The sequence below is a fragment of the Sminthopsis crassicaudata genome, chromosome 1 (assembly GCF_048593235.1).
Source record: "Sminthopsis crassicaudata isolate SCR6 chromosome 1, ASM4859323v1, whole genome shotgun sequence".
In the NCBI taxonomy this organism is placed as follows: Eukaryota; Metazoa; Chordata; class Mammalia; order Dasyuromorphia; family Dasyuridae; genus Sminthopsis; species Sminthopsis crassicaudata.
Genome location: NC_133617.1, coordinates 159288500 through 159312141, shown reverse-complemented (window position 1 = coordinate 159312141; position 23642 = coordinate 159288500). Strand labels below are relative to the sequence as shown.

Below are 23642 nucleotides of genomic sequence, written 5' to 3'. Positions count from 1 at the left end.
GGTTTGTCAAACACTAGATTGCTATTTTTATTCACTATCTTGCCCTGTGAACCTAACCTATGCCAATGATCAACTAGTCTATTTCTTAGCCAATACCAAATGGTTTTGGTGACTGTTGCTTTATAATATAGTTCTAGATCAGGTACAGCTAGACCACCTTCACTTAATTTTTTTTTCATTACTTCCCTTGAAATTCTCGACCTTTTATTGTTCCATATGAATTCTGTTGTTATTTTTCCTAGGTTCAGATGAAGAAATTGAAATTATTTCTAGCTATATGAAAAATGCTCCAAGTCATTATTAATCAGAGAAATGCAAATTAAGACAACTCTGAGATACCACTACACACCTGTCCGATTGGCTAGAATGACAGGGAAAGATAATGTGGAATGTTGGAGGAGATGTGAGAAAATTGGGACACTGATACATTGTTGGTGGAATTGTGAATACATCTAGCCATACTGGAGAGCAATTTGGAACTATGCTCAAAAAGTTATCAGACTGTGCATACCCTTTGACCCAGCAGTGCTACTACTGGGCTTATATCTCAAAGAGATTTTAAATAAAGGAAATGGACTTGTATATGCAAAAATGTTTGTGGCAGCCCTCTTTGTAGTGGCCAGAAACTGGAAACTGAGTGAAGGCCCATCAATTGGAGAATGGCTGAATAAATTGTGGTATATGAATATTATGGAATATTATTGTTCTGTAAGAAATGACTAGCAGGATGATTTTAGAAAGGCCTGGAGAGACTTACATGAACTGATGCTGAGTGGAATGAGCAGGACTAGGAGATCATTATATACTTCAACAACAATACTATATGATGATCGATTCTGAAGGATGTGGCCCTCTTCAACAATGAGATGAACGAAATTAATTCCAACAGAGCAGTAATGAATTGAACCAGCTACACCCAGTGAAAGAACTCTGGAAGATGACTATGAACCACTACATAGAATTCCCAATCCCTCTATTTTTGTGCGCCTGCATTTTTTATTTCCTTCACAGGTTAATTGTACACTATTTCAAAGTCTGATTCTTTTTGTACAGCAAAATAACTGTATGGAAATGTATATATGTATGTATATATTGTATTTAACTTATACTTTAACATATTTAACATGTATTGGTCAACCTGCCATCTGGGGAAGGGGGTGGGAGGAAGGAGGGGAAAAAATGGAACAAAAGGTTTTGCAATTGTCAGTGCTGAAAAAATACCCATGCATATATCTATCTTGTAAATAAAAAGCTATAAAAAGAGAGAGAGAGAGAGACATTGAGATTGTCCTTGTATCTCTTTTTCTGACCATCTTGTGACCTTGAAATCTGTGTGATTTCACCATAAAATAGTCTTTTTGTCAAGCATACATTTGTGTCAATGTGACCAGCCCAACAGAGTTGTGCTCTCTGCAGAAAAGTTGGAAAATTTAGCAGTTTAGTTTGAATAGAATAGTAGAAAGCAAGGTGTGGAGGCAGAAGAACAGAGTTCAAGTTCTCTCAAGTTTTCTCTGCCACTCACTAACTCAGTTAAACACTCTAAACCTCAATTTGTGAACAGGATAAAATTGTACATGGACTGCCCACCTCACAAAGTAATAGGGGCTAAACTTTTATATGTGTGTATACATGCACATTATACATATATATTTATATCTATACACAAATCTGTGATATAATGCTTTGTAGCATAAAGCATGATAGTAATATGATCCATTATTTATTTTGTTTATTATTATAGGATATCCTTTCTTCAGGTATTTTCCCCTTTCTGTAGAATGAATGATTGAATGAAAAAATATTTAAATACTACATCTATTGAGGTAACCTAGCAATTAATTTAAACCAATTCAACCTTGTTCTGTTTATAGGTGCTTATTATGACAGCAGTTGGCTTGGAATTGGATGTATGTCCATGAAACAAAATGAACTTAACAAGATTGTGTAGAGACTGAATCTGAAGTATTGGTCTTAATAAGTAGCATTCTAGAAACTTCTAGGAAGTTGATTGACTCTCAAGCTGGAATTCTTTCCACTCTTCCATATCATTTACATAAGGAAAATATGATATGAAAAGGTTGATAAACCAGTTCATGTGCATTTGTACAAACAATTCTCTTTCTTTTATGCTAGAGAGCACTAGGTTTGTCATAGAGAGGAATTGAGTTCATACATAGCCTTAGACATTTACTAGCTGTGAGACTTCTGGCAAATCATTGAATCTATATTCGCCTTAGTTTCCTCTCGAGGGTACTGTGAGGGTCAAAGAAGATGATATTTGTGAAGTACTTACCACAGTGACAGGCACATAGAAGGTGCTACATAAATACTTATTTATATAAAGTTGTAAATCTCAATATAATAATATCTAGAGGTCATAGACTATTTTTAAAAATAGTATTTTATTTTTCCAAATACATGCAAAGATAGTTTTCAACATTCACCTTTGCAAAACCTTGTATTCCAATCCCCCCCCTTTTCCCCCTTCTCACCTCCCCAAGATAACAATCTGATATAGATTAAACATGTGCAATTCTTCTAAGTATATTTGTAGATTCATCATGCTGCATGAGAAAAATAAAATTAAAAGGGAAAAAATGAGAAAATTTAAAAAGCAAGCAACCAAACAATAATAACCACAGTGAAAATACTTTGATCCACATTCTGTCTCCCTAGTTGATCTCTCTGGATGTGGATGGCTCTTTCCATCACAAGCCTATTGGAATTGTCTTGAATTACTACATTATTGAAAAGAGCATGAACTCTTTTTTTATTTTTAATTTTCAGCTTTGTTTCTCTAACATCTAACAGTGACAGCACAATAAACATTTGCTGAATTAAATGGAATAATTTAGTTCTTGAGAGAGCCCAGATTTGCCACACAACATGTTGGAAACCTGGTTTCTTATTCTATTCTCTTATTTCCTGAAATAGTAGAGTGTTGCTATATTGATTTTGCTGAACAGCAGGTTTTCAGGGAAGACTATTAAACTGGAACCTTTCTGTGGCAAGAGGATCACTATATGATATCTTTTGTAAAGAACAGAAAGGTCTCCTTAGTGCAGAAAGGAAATTATTCATGGTCAATGGGTCAAAATCCAGATGGTGAACTACCATAAAGGGCACACTTTCTTGTTGGCCTAAGGAACAATTTACTTTTTTTTCATAGTGGTAGTGCTCATAGTGGGCAATTTACAGGAGTAATAATACCTTGCTTACCTAGAAATAGCTTCTTGACTAGGCATGGAACCAATTTTTTCTAGAATAGTTTGTGAAATGTTGCTACTGTATAAATGGTTATGTAAAAGGTTGCAGATTCTGGGAATTAGCCCATCTAACCTAAATTATACTTAACTATGGATCTTTTTTATATTGCTGCCAACAAGTGGTCACGATGTATCATTAGTTTTCATGATGCCAAAAAATAGAACTAATCTTAATAATTTCTTTACATTATTCTTAAAAAAAAAAAGAGGCAACATGGAATATCAGATAGAAAACTGGCCTGTTAGAAAGATTTAGTAAGTAGCTGTGTAACCATGGACAAGCCACTATGTCTCAGAGCCTTAGCCAACTAAGACAAAATTGGGAATTGTGATCCATACAGCTAAAGGGAAGAGGGTCTCTAGAATAATGAAATTATTATTAAATTATATATTAAAATAATGAAATCATAGATCTTTATAAATATTAAGAGGGAATTAATCTGAAAGTTCTTACAGACATAAATTCTATTAATAAGTAGTTGTGTGTGAAATCTGAGATTCCACTACACACCTGTCAGATTGGCTAAAATGACAGGGAATGATAATAGGCAATGTTGGAGGGGATGTGGGAAAATAGGGACACTGATACATTGTTGGTGGAATTGTGAATACATCCAGCCATTCTGGAGAGCACTTTGGAACTATGCTCAAAAGTTATCAAACTGTGCATATCCTTTGATGCAGCAGTGTTACTACTAGGCTTATATCCCAAAGAGATCTTAAAGAAGGGAAAGGGACCTATATATGCAAGAATGTTTGTGGCAGCCCTCTTTGTAGTGGCCAGAAACTGGAAACTAAGTGGATGCCCATCAGTTGGATAATGGCTGAATAAATTGTGGTACATGAATGTTATGGAATATTATTGTTCTGTAAGAAATGACCAAGAGGATGGTTTCAGAAAGACCTGGAGAGACTTTCATGAACTGATGCTGAGTGAAATGAACAGGACCAAGAAATCATTATATACCTCAACAACAATACTATATGATGATCAATTCTGATGGATATGACCATCTTCAACAATGAGATGAAGCAAATCAATTCCAATAGAACAGTAATGAACTGAACCAGCTACATCCAGCTAAAGAACTCTGGGAGATGACTATGAACCACTACATAGAATTCCCAATCCCTCTATTTTTGTCTGCCTGCCTTTTTTATTTCCTTCTCAGGCTAATTGTACACTATTTCAAAGTCCGATTCTTTTTATACAGCAAAACAACTGTTTGGAAATGTATACATATATTGTATTTAACTTATACTTTAACATATTTGGCATGTGTTGGTCAACCTGCCATGGTGGGGGGAGCGGGGGAGAAGGAGGGGAAAAGTTGGAACAAAAGGTTTGGAAATTGTCAATGCTGTAAAATTACCCATGCATATATCTGGTAAATAAAAACTATAATTAATAAAAAAAATAATTAGTTGTGTTTGAAGAAAAGATGAAGACAAAGAAGAAAAAATTAAGAATTTATTAAAGGTCTACTATAAGCTTGGGTTAGGGATATAAAGTCAAGAGCAAAACATAACCTATTTTAATCTCATCAGGGAAAACAATGTAAGTAAGAAAAATATGTAAGTAAATATTAGATGTGTGTCAAATAAATACAAAATCTTTTCCTTGTGAGAAGGATTGGAAATTGGAGTGGGAAGCACTGCAACCTGGGTCAAAAATATACTATAGCCAGTTCCCTTGGCCAATTGTGAAATTTTCAATATTAAAAAAAAAAAACAAAAAACTGGTTGATTCCCAGTCACTAGGCTGTTTCTAAGTAAGCATTTATATCTCAGAAATAGTCACTGCTACAAATCAGGATTCTATTTAATATTTTCAAAGTGTATCTTGCTTCTTTTTTTTTCTCCAGAGAATCAGGTGTTAAACATTTACCAGCATGTCACAAAGCTGGGGCTATAATGAAATGAAGCATATAACGAAGAAGAAGTGAATAAAGAGATTTCTAAGTCTAGAGAAAAACCAGTGCAAAGAGAAAAGGATAAGAATGTTAGGAAATTTAAGTAGGTTGATTTGGCTGAACCACTGAGATTATAGAGGGAATGAGAATGGGCCTTAAATGCTAAACACAGTATTTTGTATTTTGTCTTAGACCTGCAGGTTGTTAATGGAGCTTTGGGAATAGAGGAGTGAAATGATCAGACACAGTGTTTTAGAACTATCACTTTGACCACTGTATGGAAAATGAACTGGAGAAGGGAGACGAGACAGTAGGATCAATTGGGAGACTATTGTAATAATACAGGAGATAGATGGGAGAAGCATTCCAGACTTGACCAATAAACTTTCACTGCATCCTTTTCAACTGGAAAGTTGGCACTAAACTTACAACACAAGAAGACACCACTTTAATTGGTTGATTTGTTTTAATTTTATCATGTTCTTACCACTGTCCTGATATATCTTTGTTGTATTACATGGCTCTGATTGTGATTGCTTCCTTCCCTCACCTCCCCCCTCCCCCCATTTTTTCCATTAGATTGGTGTTCCTTTTGAAGTGAGGAAATGTCAATGGTTTCTTTCAAGGGTTTCTTATCCAGACTTTTTCTTTTTCTTTTTCTTTTTTTTTTTTTTAAGAAAAATGACAAAAATTAAATTAAAAAAAAAAAAAGCAGGAAAAGGCCATTCAGCTTATCTTGTTCACTTCCTGAAATCCAAACAAACTCTCAAAACCAAATCACACCCTATTCATTCAATTTGTGTCTGTGCACTATGGGCAAGAGAGCTCCACAGCATTTAGATTTTATGTAACCTTTGGATCTGGTTAGAAAAGGCTCCAGTGAGTTTGTGAAATAACTTTGAAATTTCAAAACTTAATATTGGTGTGGTTATTTCCCCCCCCAAAGACATAATTTTAAAAGTATTTTAAAATGCCTTAGAGTGTTCCATCACATTTGACCAAGTCCAGTTCCCAAGAGGTTTATATTTGGCCAGTATTTTCTGTATCCTTGTTTCTAAACCAATTATTCCCATTGATTTAATTCTCCAATATTCTCATATTCTCTCTGTCTCTTTCTGTCTCTGTCTCTGTCACTCTCTCTGTCTTTGTCTCTCTCTCTCTTCAAAGGTGTTGCTTTTAGTTTTACAAGTGGTGGGAAAATATTTTTAAAAATATGACCTGGCATTTATATAGCACTTTTAGGGGTGCTAGATGGCACAAGGGATAAAGGACCATCTGGCTTCTAGTCAGGAGGACCTGAGTTCAAATTCAGCATCAGATACTTATTAGTTGTGTGAACCTGGTAAGTCATTTAACTCTGTCACAATTCCTCATGTATAATATCACTTGGAGAAGGAAACAGCAAACCACTTCAGTATCTTTGTTGGCAAAAGCACCAAAATGGAATCAGGAAGAATCAGATAAAATTAAAATAACTGAATACCAAATGGCATTTTAGGATTAGCAAGATGCTTTCTGCACATTTCATTTGATACAATCCAATAAACATTTATTAAGTGCCTACTATGTGGCAAGTGCTTTTCTAAGTTCTAGGGATACAAAAAGAGACAAAAACAATCCTTAACTTCAAGGAGCTTATAATTTAATGTCAAAGAGATGTCAAGCAAATAGAAACAAAACATGCTATATATAGAATAAATAGAAAATAATTTTAAAAGGGAAATCTATGGATTTAAGAGGGTTTGGGGAAGGTTTCCTATAGAGTGGGATTTTAGTTAGGACTTAAAGGAAGCCTGGGAGGTCAATGGTCAGAGTAAAGAAAGGAAAGTGCTCCAGGCATGGGGGACTGCCAGAGAAAAGGACTCAAAGTGAAAGATGGAACATCTTGTTTGTGGAACAGTCAGTTTGGTGTCATTGAAATAAAGAGTATGTGTTGAGAAATTAAGTTTAAGACTGGAAAGGTAGAAGGAGACTAGACATAGGTCTTTGAATGCCAGAAAGAGGATTTTTTTTTTGGTGTGTGTATTTGATTCTGAAGAGGATGGGGAGCCACTGGACTTTATTGAGTGAGAGTCAGGGTGGGAAGGTGGGTGGACATAATCAGACTTATATTTTAAGAAAATCACTTTAGTAGCTGAATGGAAAATAGCTTATGTAGGGAGAGAGGCAATTAGATACATCAACGGGGTATTGATCTAGTCACAAAGATAGAGAGAGAACATTTAGCAAATACTTATTATGGACCAGGCATTCTACTAAGTACTGAGATCTGTATCTGCTTACAGATACAAGATAGTCTCTGCCCTCAAAGAGCTTACATTTATGGGGAAACATAATACAGTAAGGAGAAGCTGGAAAAGCATAGCAAAGTACATGGCATGGAATGGAAGGAAGTGGCATAGAGGTTTGGACCCTGGCAAACTGAGTTAAAATCTAAACCCATCAAAATGGAAGAAGTCCAGGCAAAATTAAAGTTGCAGGTGAGAAGATATTCTAAGACAGAATAAGGTAACACATTATTTCATATGTATGTATTCCAAGTTACATTAATTGTGTTATATGAATCAATAATAACAATAGCTAGCACTTATATACTGCATTAATGTTTTACATGGACTTTTCACATATTATCAGATTTGGTCCTCACAAAAAATCCCACGGATTTTTTTAAGTGGATGCTATTTATGCTGTTTTATAGGAGGGATAACCCAGGGTTACATATCTAATCTAATAAAAAGATAGGGAGTTCATTCAGATCTTAAGTGTATTGCTCTGTAAAGGTACATTGGAATCAGACAACCGAGCTCTTAAGCTAATTACCTATTGGATAATACTCTATTAGCATATGCTTGGAAAAATGTCCCTTCTCACTATTCTGTGCTGGTTCGATCTTTTAGTGTATACAGATAATCATAGGAGGGATTAGGGGGTGGAGTAAAACAAGCCAGAGTCACTTTGGAGGACAAGGAGAAGGGAGGTTGGTCAGGGGAGAGCATGTGGCAGTTTTGTCGATCCCCTTCACTTCTCCCCCTAAAGACCAAGGACTTTTGCTTATCCTGACTCTGGCTGATTCTGAGGTCTCCAGGGAACTAATCCAGATTTCACACTGCTCTATCCATTACAATGCACTGATGTCCAAAATACATTTACTCTAAACATATACTATATTTGAAAAACCACTATATGAATGCTAGTGGGGTTGGAACTATACAAAGAACTGATAAACTCCCAATTCAATTTCCTAAATTAATTCAGAGGAGAAGGGGAGGAGAAAGAGAAAGCATTTATTAGATACCTGATAATTGTTGAGCATTATGTTAAGTACCTTAAAAATATTATCTCATTTAATAAAGGATATGGAAAACATTTTTTCTTCCTTCTAAAGTATTTAGAATTGAGGTATAAAATCTTATAGACTCTTTAACTTGGAGACTGGAGGGTTAAGTATGGCTGGGAATTGAAGACTATGGACCCCTTCTCTGAATTATGGTTTTAAATGCATAGAATAAAATACATAGGATTAAAAAGGAAACCAATTATATTTAAATATAATTATTAAAATATTTTTAATTTCACAAGCCCCAGCCTAAGAATACCAGGTTTAGATGAAGCTATACACAAATCACCATTACTTATTTTCCTGTTCTATACTTCTTCACTCTCTCTGTGGGAGTTTGTAATCCTGGTTCTCCTTTTCTGAAATAATTTTGTTCCAGTTGTCTGTAGGTTCCTTATTTCTTATGATTAGAATGTGAATGGAGGAATAACCCTTAGAAGCTTCTTCTATCTCATAGAGTACATAAGCTAAAACTCTTCAGATATCACCTTTCCCCCTCAGTGTATTGATTTTGAGTTTAGATTTATGGATAATCTGGTAATTCCCAATAAGCAAAATCTTAGAACTTTAAACCCAAGACTCACTCTCGAAGAATTAGTTTGCTAGAATCAAAGTGCTTCTGAGAGTGAGAGCTCACATCAGAGGCTAAGCTATGCCCCCATTACCAGAAGGGTTCAGAAACTAGAAAGAGTAGAACAGAATGTTCAACCTCCAATCTGTCCAGGAGGTAGAGTTGGGCAAGATCTCTGAGTTCTGTGTTCCAGTCACTATGATTGGAGATGGGAGTGAGAAGCATCCTGACAGTCATATTTCTTGGAAATACCTAAAGGTTACAAATCTCTACCAAATTGACTTAAAGAGGAAATTTATTTACAGGCTTAGCCATTTTACAGGTCAAAGAAGAACTGAGTGATCTAAGACCAAGTTCCAGGATTTCAAGTTTAACCTTGCTAATAAATAAGAATAAGAGGTATATTCTAAGAATAAACCTAAGGTTTCAATTTGAATGAATTTAACAAACATTTATTTAGTGCCAACTAAATGCAAAGGATTATAGGTTATGAGAATGCAGAAGAATAATCCCTGACCTCAAGAAGTTTACATTCCTTCAGGGAAATGTGATATGAAAGAAAGAGACAAAATCAGATAATTTGAAAAGAAGAAAATACTATTTGGGAAATGAAAAAAGGTTTCTTTATAAGGTAGCATGGAGCAAATTATAAAGATAAAGATTTTTCTAAATTTAATTAAATTATTTAATATTTTCCCCTAGTTACATTTAAAACAATTTTTACATTTATTAAATTTTTTGAGTTCCAGATTCTCTCCCGTATCTCCATACCCAGCTCACATTAAGAAAGCATGTGTATCTAGGAGAGACAATTTAAGGATTATTGGACTTCCTAAAACCATAATGAAAAAAAGAGCCTAAACATTATTTTTCAGGAAATCATCAAAGAGAACTGCCCTAATGTCATAGAATCAGAAGGTAAAATAGCCCATTAAAAGAATTTACTTAACACCTCCTGAAAGAAGTCTTCTCAATAATTAAACTCAGTAATTAAAACTCCAAGGAATATCATGGCTAAATTTCAGAAGTATTGGACCAAGGGAAAAATATTACAAGGAGCCAGAAAAAACAGTTCAAATATTGAGGAGCCACAATAAGGATTACCAAGGACCTAGCAACTTCCACCTTAAAGGATCAAAGGACCTGGAATCTAATTCCAAAAGGCAGAGGAACTTGGAATGCAGCCAAGAATAAATTACCCAGTTAAACTGACCATTTTCTTTCAGGGAAGAAGATGGACATTCAGTGAAACAGGTAAATTCCATTTATTTCTGATGAAAAGACCAGAGCTAAACAAAAAGTATGACCTCCAAATATAGAACTCAAGAGAAGCATTAAAAGGTAAAAAGAAAAGGAATCTTGAGAACTATATTTCTGTTATGGGTATACATAGAGAGTGCATGTATAATTTGATTTTACTGTTATAATATTAAAAAAAGAAACTACAGGTGGAACTGGGATTGTACTGCAAAAAGAGGAAAGTGGAGGTAAAATGAAGGAAATTGCATCTCAGGAAGAGGCAAAGAAAGCATATTATAATTGAGGAAAAGAAGGCGGGGGATGAACATTGTGTGAATCTTACTCTCATCAAATTTGGCTCAATGAGAAAATATTAAACATATTTGGTTTCACTGAGAAACTTCTCTTACTTTATAGAAAAATAGTTCAGGAAAGGGGAAAAGAGAAGGGGTAGGCTAAATAGAAGGGAAAACAGAAATAGTAGGGGAAAAATATAAGAAAGGGGGAGGGATTCTAAAAGAGGAGAGCTACTTGAGGAAAGTAGTGCTAATTAAGTAAAATACTGGGGAGGGGAGAAAAGGGAAAAGGAAAGAGAAAAGTATAATTTGGGGTTAAAAAGATGGCAAGAAGTACAGAATTATCAGTTTAAACTGTAAATGTGAATGGGGTGAACTCCCCCAAGAAATGTAAGTGGATAGCAGACTGGATTAAAATCCAAATCTTACAATATGTTGTTCACAAGAAACACATTTAAAGCAGAATGATACACACAGAGTTAAGGTAAAAGACTAGAGCAGAATCTATTATGTTGCAGGTAAAGTAAAAAAAAAAAAAAAAAAGCAGGGGTATGTTAAGGACAATGCCTACTTGAAGGGGCAGGTCAATTCTCTGAAAGCCTCCACAGCTGTGAATCATAACACTTGAAGGAGTTGCAAAGCAGCCTTTACTTACACAGATGTTCCTTGTGGATTGGGAATGAAATAAATTGGAGGCAAGAGAGAAGAGGAGAGAGGTCAAACAATGCAACTGCTTCTCAGTCTCCTTGTATCATCATCATCCTCTCACATGAAGAGATCCATTCTATAGGTCTGAGTTAGACCTCCAACAGCCATTGGCAGGTGGTTCCCATATCACAACAAGGGTAGCCATCCTGATCTCAGATCAAATAAAAGCAAAAATTGATCTTATTAAGAGAAATAAGGAAGGAAACTATATCTTGCTAAAGGGTACCATAGATAATGAAGCAATATCAATACTAAACATATATGCATAAGTGGTATGGCATAGAAATTCCTAAAGGAGAAGGTAAGGGAGCTGCAAGAAGAAATAGACAGCAAAACTATAATAGTGGGAAATCTCAACCTTGCTCTCTCAGAACTAGATAAATCAAACCACAAAATAAATAAGAAATAAGTTGAAGAGGTGAATAGAATACTAGATATTTAAGTATGATAGCTCTTTGGAGAAAATTGAATGGAGATAGAAGGGAGGACACTTTCTTCTCTGCAATTCATGGAACCTATATAAAAATTCACCATATATTAGAACATAAAGACCTCAAAATCAAATGTAGAAAGGCAGAAATAGTAAATGCAATCTTTTTTTCAGATCATGATACAATAAAAATTACATTCAACAAAAGAACAGGGGGAAAATAGACCAAAAAGTTATTGGAAATTAAATAATCTCATCCTAAAGAATGAATGGGTGAAACAGCAAATCATAGACACAATCAACCATTTCATCCAGGAGAATGACAATAAGGAGACAACATACCAAAATTTGTGGGATGCAGCCAAAGCAGAAATAAGGGGAAATTTTATACTTCCAGATGCTTATGTGCATAAAATAGAGAAAGAAAAGATCAATGAATTGGACTTGCAACTAAAAAAGTTAAAAAAAAAAAAAAGAACAAATTAAAAACCCCCAATCAAATACCAAACTTGAAATTCTATAAATAAAAGGAGAGATCAATAAAATTAAAACAAAAAAAAAAACTATTGAATTAATGAATAAAACTAAGAGTTGATTTTACGAAAAAACCAGCAAAATAGATAAACCTTTAAATTAATTTGATTAGAAAAAGGGAAGAGGAAAATCAAATCATTAGTCTCAAAAATGAAAAGGGAGAACTTTCCACAAATGAAGAGGAAATTCAGGCAATAATTAGGAATTATTTTGTCCAACTTTATGCCAATAAATTTAATAACCTAAATGAAATGGAGAAATACCTACAAAAATATAGATTGTCCAGATTAAGAAAAGAGAAAATAAATTACTTAAGTAGTCCCATTTTTGAAAAAGAAAAAGAACAAACTATTAATCAACTCCCTTAAAAAATACAAAAACAGACATGAAAACAGAGAAAGAAAATTATAGAACAATCTCCCTAATGAATATTGATGCTAAAATCTTAAATAAAATATTAGCAAAGAGATTACAGAAAACCATCCCCAGGATAATACACCATGACCAAGTAGTATTTATAATAGGAATGCAGGGCTGGTGCAATGTTAGGAAAACTATTAGTATAATCGACTATATCAAATAACCAAATTAACAAAAACCATATGATTATCTCAATAGATACAGAAAAAGCATTTTATAAAATCCAACATCTATTCCTATTAAAAATACTAGAGAACATATTTGGGAATCTATCTGCAAGGGAAAGTTAGGAACTATATGACCAAAACTACAAAACACTTTCCACACATATAAATTGGATCTAAATAATTGGAAAAATATAAAGTGCTCTTGCATAGGTTGAGCAAATATAATAAAGATGGCAATACTCCTTAATCTATTTATTTAGTGCTATACCAATCAAACTTCCCAGAAACCATTTTACTGACCTAGAAAAAATCGCAGCAAAATTCATCTAGAAGAACAAAAGATCAAGAATTTCAAGGGAACTAATAGAAAAAAAAAGCAAATGAAAATGGCCTAGCTGTACCAGATCTAAAACTATATTATAAAGCAGCAGTCATCAAAATCATTTGGTACAGGCTAAGAAATAAAACACTTGATCAGTGAAATAGGCTAGGTTCACAGAACAAAATAGTCAATGACTATAATAATCTAGTGTTTGACAAACCCAGAGACCCCAGCTTTGGGGATAAGAATTTACTATTTGACAAAAACTGCTGGGAAAATTGGAAACTAATATGGAAGAAAGTAGGCATAGATCCACACCTAACACCATATACAAAGATAAGGTCAAAAATGGGCTCATGATCTAGACATAGAGAATGAAACTATAAACAAACTAGAAAAACATAGGATAGTTTACCTCTCCATTTTGTGGAGGAGAAAGGAATTTCTGACCAAAGAAGAACTAGAGATAATTATTGATCACAAAATAGATAGTTTTGATTATATGGTTTTGTACAAATAAAACTAATGCAGAAAAGATTAGAAGGGAAGCAATGAACTGGGAAAACATTTTTACATTCAAAGGTTCTGATAAAAGCCTTATTTCTAAAATAGAGAATTAACTCAAATTTAAAGAATTCAAGCCATAATTCAATTGATAAATGGTCAAAGGATATGAACAATTTTCAGATAAAGAAATTGAAACTATTTTTAATCATATGAAAAGGTGCTCCAAATCATTATTGATCAGAGAAATGCAAATCAAAACAACTTTGAAATACTAGTACTCATCTCTCAAATTGACTAAGATGACAGGAAAAGAGAATGACAAATGCTGTGGGGAATGTGGGAAAACTGGGACACTGATACATTGTTGGTGGAACTGTGAACAGATCCAACCATTCTGGTTGGAGAGCAATTTGGAACTATGCCAAAGAGCTATCAAACTGTGCATACCTCTGACTCAGCAGTGTTTCTACTGGGCTTATATTCCAAAGAGATTTTTTTTTTGGACTTGCCTTCCTTTCTTTTTTTCTTTTTTAAATTATTATAGCTTTTTATTTACAAGATATATGCGTGGGTAAATTTTCAACATTGACCCTTGCAAAACTTTGTGTTCCAACTTTTCTCCTCCTTCCCCCCACCACCTGCCCCAGATGTCAGGTAGACCAATACATACAAAATGGAAATTCACTGATGTAACTGACACTCAATTTCCTACCTATAAGTTAGAATTCTTGGCTTTGAAGTGGGGCTGTCACTGATAAACTCTGAGACTATGTGTATGAAGATTGATTCCAAGTATGGATGGACAACAATGAATTGATCCATATCCTAATAAGAGATAAGTTGAAAACTTATAGGAATAGTATTGGCCAGAGTTTGATTTTTTTTTTGCCAACACAAAGATATGAATTGATAAGTTTCCTTTAGAATTAGTCATCAATGGAAATAAATGTAAAAGATTTGAACCAATCCTCCAACTCCAAACTATATTTACCAAACATGATATAATTGACTTGATGATTGATACCAATATAAGGTGTAGTTGGGGAATCTGTAAATCAACAGAGTAGATTATGAACTTCAAGGAATCAAGATTAACTCTTCAGAACATTCAGAACTTTTAATGCTCTTAGAAGACCAGAAAAGCATACTTTTGAAGGAATTGCAAAAGTTCTAACTCTGATATAGAATACTGTACTAAGTTATCACTAATTCTACACAAAATATAAGATTGTAATTAACGATTAAATAAATATTAAAATGAACCCATGATTTCGTTGTTTTGGATGTTCTTGGTAAAGATACATCTATTCCCACCTATCCTGGATGACTGTTCTGCATGTCCTCCCATGGTTCACCACAGTGAATTTAGCCAACACATTAGAGACCTTCCTTACTCTTTCCTGATAATACAAAGACACCAGTTGTATTTGTGTGATTTGCCTGTTATCCTTTGTCCCAAGAGCATACCAGTTTTATGATAATACATTTTCCTTATAAAATATTTTATTCCTGTTTTACTTTTGAAGAAAGAAAGAAGGAAGAAAGAAGGGGAAGGGGAAGGAAGGATAAAAAAAAGAATAGAAGGGAAGAAGAGAAGAAAGGGAATAAAGATGGAAGGAATGAAGGAAGGAAAGAAAGATTTATTAAGTATCTACTATGTGCTAGGCACTGTACTAAATGCTTTACAAATATCTCATTTAATCCTCCCAATAAACTTAGGAGGTAGGTGCTATAATTATATCCATTTTACAATTGAAGAAACTGAGGCACATCAAGATTAAGTGACTTGCCCAAGATTATATAGCTAGTAAATGTCCAAGGCTAGATTTGAATTCAATTTGTTTTGACTATAGCTCTAAGGCTTACCCTTACCCTTACCATCTAGCTGACTTTTTTTTTAATTAATAAAAAAATAGGCTTTTATTTCTGAAAGATAGTTGGAGTCATTAAAGGATACTTGTAATTTCCTGAAGGCAATTCAGCCCACTTTCTTCCTCCCATTTAATTTTTTGGACCAACTTGATATCCATTTGTACTTTCTGTTCTAGGTGTACATAAACTATTGAACATGTTGTATAAGTTGTCCATCCAACTCTATGTCATATTGTTCTTCATCCACTTAGTTTTTCCAAGTGCACAGCCAGATTAAATTCTTGAACAGTTACAGATCTTTTCCAGGACACTCTGCAAGAGGACACAAACAGAAGCATCTGGAGGACCTCATTGTCCACAGGGAATCTCGCTTCAACTTGACTCTACATTGGATCTCCTCTATCAAAGCAGAGAAATACCCTAGGTAAACATACTTTCCCTTGTTTGATTAGAGGTTCATTTAACAAGGTTATTTTGTCCTTGATCAATGAGTAGTAATTTTTCAAGGAATATTGATATTAATATATAGGTGAGATAACTTATTGGAAGGTGACTTTTTCTCTAAGAACTAGAAGGTTTTTTTGTTTTGTTTTGTTTTGTTTTGTTTTTTAATCATCAACATTGTGTATATTGGGAATTTGAGCTCTATATGGTGATGTACATAATGAAATAAAGTTGTATTCTACTAGAAAATCTCACTACTAAAATTCTGGCTACTCCCAAACAATACCTGCATCAAAGAAGCTCTCTCCACTTATATAGATTCATTTTAAATATGAATATGAATGTAGGCATATGTCAGTTGTCATTAATATTATCTTGATTACCTTTTTTATGTGTATGTTCGTTAATATCTGAGACTTTTCTCATACCTTTTGATATATTACCCTTCTTCAGATATTTTGTGAATCAAGCCCTCAGTGCCCCTACAATAAGGATATTCTGTATACTTTGTCTAATCTGGCAGATGTGATTGCTAAGCAACACATATTTATATTTAATAAATCATGGAAAATAGGAGAACTATGAAAGTACTGGAGAGGGGCAAATGTTGAACTATTTTGTTTTATTATTTTTTTTAAGAGAACAGAATCTGCAACTATAAACCAGAGAGCTTGGATTAAATTCCTAGGAAAATTCTAGGACACTCATAAAAGAGATGGTTATTGAACATCTAACAAAGGAAGTAATAATTACAAAGAGCCAGCATTGCTTCATTGAAAAAAGATCAACTAGCACTCCTCCAGATTATTAAACTGGTAGATTATATGAATATTGTAGAAAGATTTTACTGAGTCTTTCTACAACAGCAAAGCATTTAATAGAAAGATTCGGGAAAATCTGGATTCAAATCTTCCCTTTGACAATACTGGCTGTACAATCCTAGACTCCTTACTTATTTAGTTAATGCTCTAATTCTCTAAGATAATTAAGTGGCATAAAACCTATCAAACAGTTATTGATAATGGGAGATTCATCTGAGAGTTCCCTAAATCAATGACTTTACAGGTCCAATCCCTATCCTGTATTTGATAAACTATTCATATTATTCTTTTGGAAAGGTAGAGATAATAATGCATTTAGATTAAATTCCAATTTGTTGAATGACTGAACTCAAAATATAGTTGTTTAAGGTTCAATGTCACTTTGGCAAGAGGTCTCCTGAGGAATTCCCTGAATATTTATGTTTGGATTGGTACTGCTTAACTTATTATAAATGACCTGAATAAAGGTACAGATGACATAAAGGGAACGGTTAGTTGCCACAGTGAATTAAAATCATAATCTAAAAAGGTCTTAACAAACTATTATTTCACTTAATTAAGATGAAATTCATTGGTAATAAATGCTATGTCTAACACTTGGGTTCAAAGAGTCTACTACACAGGTCCATGATGGAGGAGACATGGTTATATAATAGCTTGTCAGCAGTAATAATCCAAAAAGCAATATGATAAGGAATGGCATTTGTAAGGTAAAGCCCCCAAAGGCTACAAAACCATGCATACACCTTTGACCAAGCAATACCATTATTAGATCTGTATTCCAAAGAGATAAAAAACAAAATGAAAAAGGACCTATATGTACAAAAGTATTTATAACATCTCTTTTAGGGGTGGCAAAGTTGGAATGATTAAACAACTTGTGGTATACAGGATACCATACTATAAGAAATGATGAGCAGGATGCTCTCAGAAAAATCTGAAGAGACTTACATGAACTGATGCAAAACAAAATGAACAGAACCAAGAAAACATTACACTCATTAACAGCAATGTTGTACAATGATTAACTGTGAACGATAACTATTCTCAACTATAAGATGATCCAAGACAATTCCAAAGGACTTGGATCTGAATGGATTCTGAATACAAGTTGAAGTATATTTTTAAAATTCTTTCTTCTTTTAAATTATATTACTTGTTTGTTTTAGTCTGTATTTTTTTTTCACAACATGACTAATATGTTTGTATAACTACACATGTATAACATATCAAATTGCTTGCTTTCTTAATGATGAGGGAAGGGAGGAAGGGAGAGAATTTGCAACTCAAAAAATTTTTAAATTTATTTAAAATTGTTTTACATTAAATAAAATATTAAATGGATAAAAAAAGAAAGTTATTTTTCAAAAGTTACATAGGTCCCAGGGTGGGGAAAAAACCACAATAATTCTTCTCTAATCTGTCCTCATCAAGTGAACACTTATTAAACACCCATTATTTTCTAGGTACTGTGCTAAGTGCTGGAGAGACAAAAAAAAAAAAGCAAAAAACAGTCCTTGCATTCAAGGAACTTACAATTTAATGGGGAATACAATGTACAAACAAATATGCACAAAACAAGCTATCTGCAGGACAAATGGGAAATAACAAAGGAAAGGCACTGGAATTAAGAAAGGTTGGGAAAGGCTTTTAGTGAAAAATTGCATTCATTTATGGGAACCATAGTTAGATCAGGATATTCTTAAACTAGAAATAATCTTGAGAAAGATCCACTAGAATTACTTGGAAGAACTAGGGATGTTTAGCCTGAAGAAGAAAAGAGGAAAGGTGGGGAAAAAATAGCTAATCTTCAAACTTGTAAAGGTTTGTCATATAGAAAAAGGATTAAACTTGTTCTATTTGGCCTCTGAGGTAAGAATTAGTCATAGTGAATGGAGGTTGCAAAGAAGAATATTTAGGCTTTCTATCAGGAAAAATAACAGCAACAACAAAACTAACTTTCTAACAATTAGAGCTCTCCAAAAGAAAAATAGGGTGCCTCTGGATCACTTTACTTAGTTGGGCTTCTTTCCAAGCTCTAAACTAGTTTCATTTTACACTGCTTTTCTCTGCTTTATGAAACAATATTGAATATAACATTCCATCACCCTTTTCCATAAAACTTTATACATTATATTTAGTTTATACAGAGTTTAAATTTTAAATTGGTATCAACCTTGGCTGCCATGTCTTTCTGTTGGGCTTCTATTCAAGTGCTTCCTAATCAAGGTACTTTTTAAGGATTTTTTGGCCTCCTTGTTATGAAAATTGGTATATAACTGTTAAGACTTCTACATGAAATTGATGAGAGTTAGGGAAGGGGGACCCCCTTTTGGGTCAGCGCAAAGATAGTCTCGTGACGGCGCAGAGTCCCCTGTAAAAGGAATTTACAGGCCGGACCGGAAGGATACCATGTTTGGGGGGGAAGGGCTCCTGCAAAGAAAGAGAGCTCCAGTTTGGTTCTTTTATAGTTGGCTCAGATCCAGTGGGGGCTGGGACAGCCTGGTGACCAAGATTTGTAAACCAAAGGTCAGCCATGGGGGAGGGAGTTCTTAAAGGGACCTCAACCCCCATCAAAATTATTATAATGAGAATTTTTTATCCATTACCCCTTTTTAAAATTAACACCTTACCTGAACAAGCTAGAAATGAATTGTTTCAATTACATGCCATATGTTTTTTTTTCTCATTTTTCCCTTCTTTTAACTTTATGCTAATTTTTATCTTTGTTCTAGCAAGTTGGTGGTCTTATACACTACACACAGAGCAGTTGACCATACACAAATCATTTCTTGTCTATTTCATTTTTCATGACATTATTTGCTACTCATCATGTCTACCACCTATTGATTCTTTTTCTGATGAATATAGTCGCTTCCATGAAGTCCACAGGTCTCTGTCATTCCTTATTCCTGAGCATGCTTTTCAATAATTTCCAATATCTGAAATATTACTACATTTTTGTATTGAAGTCTCTCATTTCAAAGTATATAATGATTTAAGTTCAAGAGTCTTATTGAGTTCTTCACAGAATTCTACATTTTCTTTCTCTGAAATAAATTGGTTCATGAACTGCAATTATTTCCATGGCAGCTAGAGAGCAGCTAGAGGGAAGTTGGAAGGTTAATTGAACTTAGAATGTGTATTATGTGTATAATATTTTGTTATATGTTGTATATTATTATATTACATATATTATTATTATTATTATCTTATAAGGTCCTGAACAATTCAATTAGCCTCTATTTACCCCAGTCTCCTCAACTATAATATGAGAATAATAATAAAGCACCTACCTCCCCAGGTTGTTATTGATAAGTCGCAAATAATGAATCTAGTGATAGTGAAGAGGTGTAAGAACTGGGTGAGGAATCCCCTCTGGTCAGCACAGGTCCAATGTGAAAGAATTTGCAAATCCGAAAATCTGTATGGCAAAAGGGAATTTTATTGTTCACTAAGAAGGAAGCTTTCTTAGTGGGCAAAACTCCTCATTAGGAATTTGGCACTGAGAAGCCAGCTTTGATAGGAAGACAGACTTCTTAGTGGGTAATAGGTCCCATTAGGGAAATAACAAAGGTTAACACTGAGAAGAGAACATCTTCAATGTGGGCAAAAGTCCTGGCAGGCAGCCTTGCCAAGAAAAGAGCTTCCTTGACAAAACAAATTCCTTTTTCAGACAACTGCAAAGATTTGGTTTTCAAAGTTGTCTTTTATTAGCCTTTTAAGGCTCAGGCTTCAATTCAAAATTGAATGAGATTCCTTCAATGTTGTCAATGCCCCGGGGCTTAGATCTCTAATAGAAAATATTTTAGGAGTTGAGCTACTGGGAGTGGTCCCAGACTAATCTCCAACTGAATGAGACCACTTATCTGGTGTTGTCTGGGAAAGGTATGTTTTTCTCAGGGGCTAGGAGAGGGGATCCAGAATACCCAAAAGATCTCAGTTTACTTCATTCCAAGAATAAAATGAGATAATAATTGTAAAAGCGTTTTACACAATGCCTGGATCTAGGAAATGTTAGTTATATAAATGTTAGTTATTATTACTATTAACATAATCATTATTATAGTGGGAGTGGTGATGGTCTTTTTCAGTACTTAGAATCCTATAATGATTAAATGTGCTATGCCTTTGAGGCCATCCTAAAACCTAACCTTTCATTGCTTTGTCTAATCATATCTGTGAGCCAGTCACTCAGTTACTCAGCGGTAACTTCATTCTTTTTTTTCCTGCATAAAAAACTAAGAAAGGAAAGGAAAGGGCCTCCTCCCTCTCTCAAGATGCCAGGTAACTCCTAGGATTGAATCTAATCAGCACATACATGATTCTAACCAAAACTGAGAGAAATCCCATAGATGAGAGGGAAGAGGTAGGGGTCCCAACAGCCCCTGTTCCAGGTCCAGGAAAGGGACTATTTTATTTAAAATATTTAAAAAGTTAACACATTTTTTTAAAATTGCAGGCTTAAAACTTTTGCCAAACATAAAATCATCATCAAAGCAAGTCAAGAAAATATTAGCTGCTCTGTTTTTTTTTTTTTTTTTTAACAAAATGAGAGTTATAGAAAATATCCTGATAATTAATGTCCTATGAGGAAAGGGTCCTGGTCAAGTAAATTTGATCAGTTTCTCATATAGGAGATCACAGGTAAGAAGACACCAATTATCTATAAACTGAAACTATGTCCTATCCACTATTATGTGGTTCTTCTGAGCCATACTTGAAATCTTTTCCCTCAATTTCTCACTTATTTGTTTCCTCTACAACTAGTTTCTAGCATATTCTGTTATCAATATTGCCTTTAGTCTTCAACTCCACACTCTATGTCAAGCTTTCTTTTTTCTAATTCCTGTATTTGTCCACCCACATAAAGCTTCTTAAAATACATTGATACTAGCTCTCCTTCTCCTCTTACTTAACTAGTTTCTTTTTAAGATATACTTTGCAGCACCATATTCCTTAGTATAGCATTTGACACATAGAAGACATGTAGCAAATCTTTGTTGAATTGGATGTTATTGAATAATCTAGTGATGGTTTTCATCCCATCAAGGCTCAGTGCTACATATGAAGTAAATTAATAACTTGATACTATTAATATCTCTATTTCATCTTGATGTTGTTTGTTGATACTTTGTATGTATCTATATACAAACACTTGAGGCCATCATTTTATTACTATCTCTATCAGGTCCATCATTATACGGAACCTTGAGCACAACAATATTCTATCCAAGACAGTTGGAGAATGTCTCTTTACTCCACATTTCAGGACAGCTCAAGAAAGTTCCAGCTTAGGGAAACTCATGTTTTATGAGGGAAGGGTCCTGGTGAGATGAATCTGCTCAGTTTCTGATTTATGAGATCATAGGTAAGAACGTCTTAACTGAAAGTTCCCAGTCTAAAAGAGAAGATTCTAAATGTTAAGGTAGAAGACATGGGAGAAATAGAGAGGATGGCTAGAGAAAGGTTGGACATAAAGAAAAGGGTGTCAAGTAAGTAATTGGTATAGTATTGAACAATAACAACAACAAAAAAGAATAGAAAAAAAGCCAAGTTTTCTCAGGCCTTCAGCACTTTATTTTCTTAGATTTTTTTTCTCCTGTGAATTTCTGAGTATCTCTGCTATCAACACTTTTTAGCATGTATATCTTTCATAGCATATTCCCTTATGGTACTTTGTTTAATAAATTTCCAGCCATACAAACTCTGATAGTCATCCCACTTTCTAATTTTAGTGATAATATTGGTTCTCAGAACTAGGCTGGCTATACCTCCCATCCCTTATGGTTCTAGAGTAACCCCTGAGGTATGAGGGGTAATTCTTTAATGTCATTTGCTTAAACCCCTACTGCTCTGTTACACACACACACACACACACACACACACACACACACACACACACACACATTATCATTTTTTGAAAAAGTGGTATTTACTGTGATTCAATAAAAAAAAGTTATTACAAAACAGCTCTTCCCCCCAAAAAATGTGTGATATGTTCTGACACAAGTTCAGAGTTCAAAGGACTGGCAGTATTATATATGTTTACATGAATCACCTAAAATGGGTTGCAATTTTCTGTTTTGAAACATCTTTGTAAAGTGCTAGTTACATCTTGAATACATGCCTTGAGAATACAGTAGAACTCTTTCTAATTGGTATACAAAAAAGCAATTGCTTCAGTCCCATTCTTCAGGGAATTGCCACTTGCCACTGCTCTTTCCTTTCTTTGCAGATCCAAAATGAATGTGACAGCTTGAAGACCTGCATTTGAAGCCTGCCTCTTGTATTTACTAGCTGTGAGATCCTGGACACCTGTAAAATAAAGGGATTGGACTCAATGGTTTCTGAAGTACATTTTAGCTCTAAATCTAGGATTCTATTATATCTCATCTGAAAGAACAGAATTGTTTTTCTGTTAAGTATATCAAATTCCTGCTTCTTTGGGACAGCCTGATAGCTAGTTTTTTGTTTTGTTTTAGCTCCAAGTGTTTAGAAGTAGTCCCTTATACTTCCCTTTCTCCCTTGTTTCAATACAACAAGCATATATTAAGTAACTACCATTTGCTAGGTGTGGTTCTAAGGGCTGGAGGATTGTTGCTGTTTAATGTCTAAATCTTCCTGACCCCATGCATCATAGCATATCAATGCTTACCTGCAGGGTTTTCTTAGTAAAAGATTGGAAAGATCTGCTTTTTCCTTGTCCAGCTTATTAAGGCAAGGTTAAGTGATTTGCCCAGGATCACATAACTAATAAATGTCTGAGGCCAGATTTGAATTAAGGATGAATAA

At 34.2% G+C, this 23642-nt stretch overlaps 1 long non-coding RNA gene across 1 annotated transcript; it reads left to right on the top strand.

The window, feature by feature from the left end:
* The first annotated feature begins 22086 nt into the window (after window positions 1–22086).
* Window positions 22087–23191, top strand: LOC141553110 (uncharacterized). Its single transcript, XR_012485286.1, has 2 exons — window positions 22087–22218; window positions 23086–23191. It is a non-coding gene; the product is annotated as an uncharacterized LOC141553110 (long non-coding RNA).
* Window positions 23192–23642: the final 451 nt, after the last annotated feature.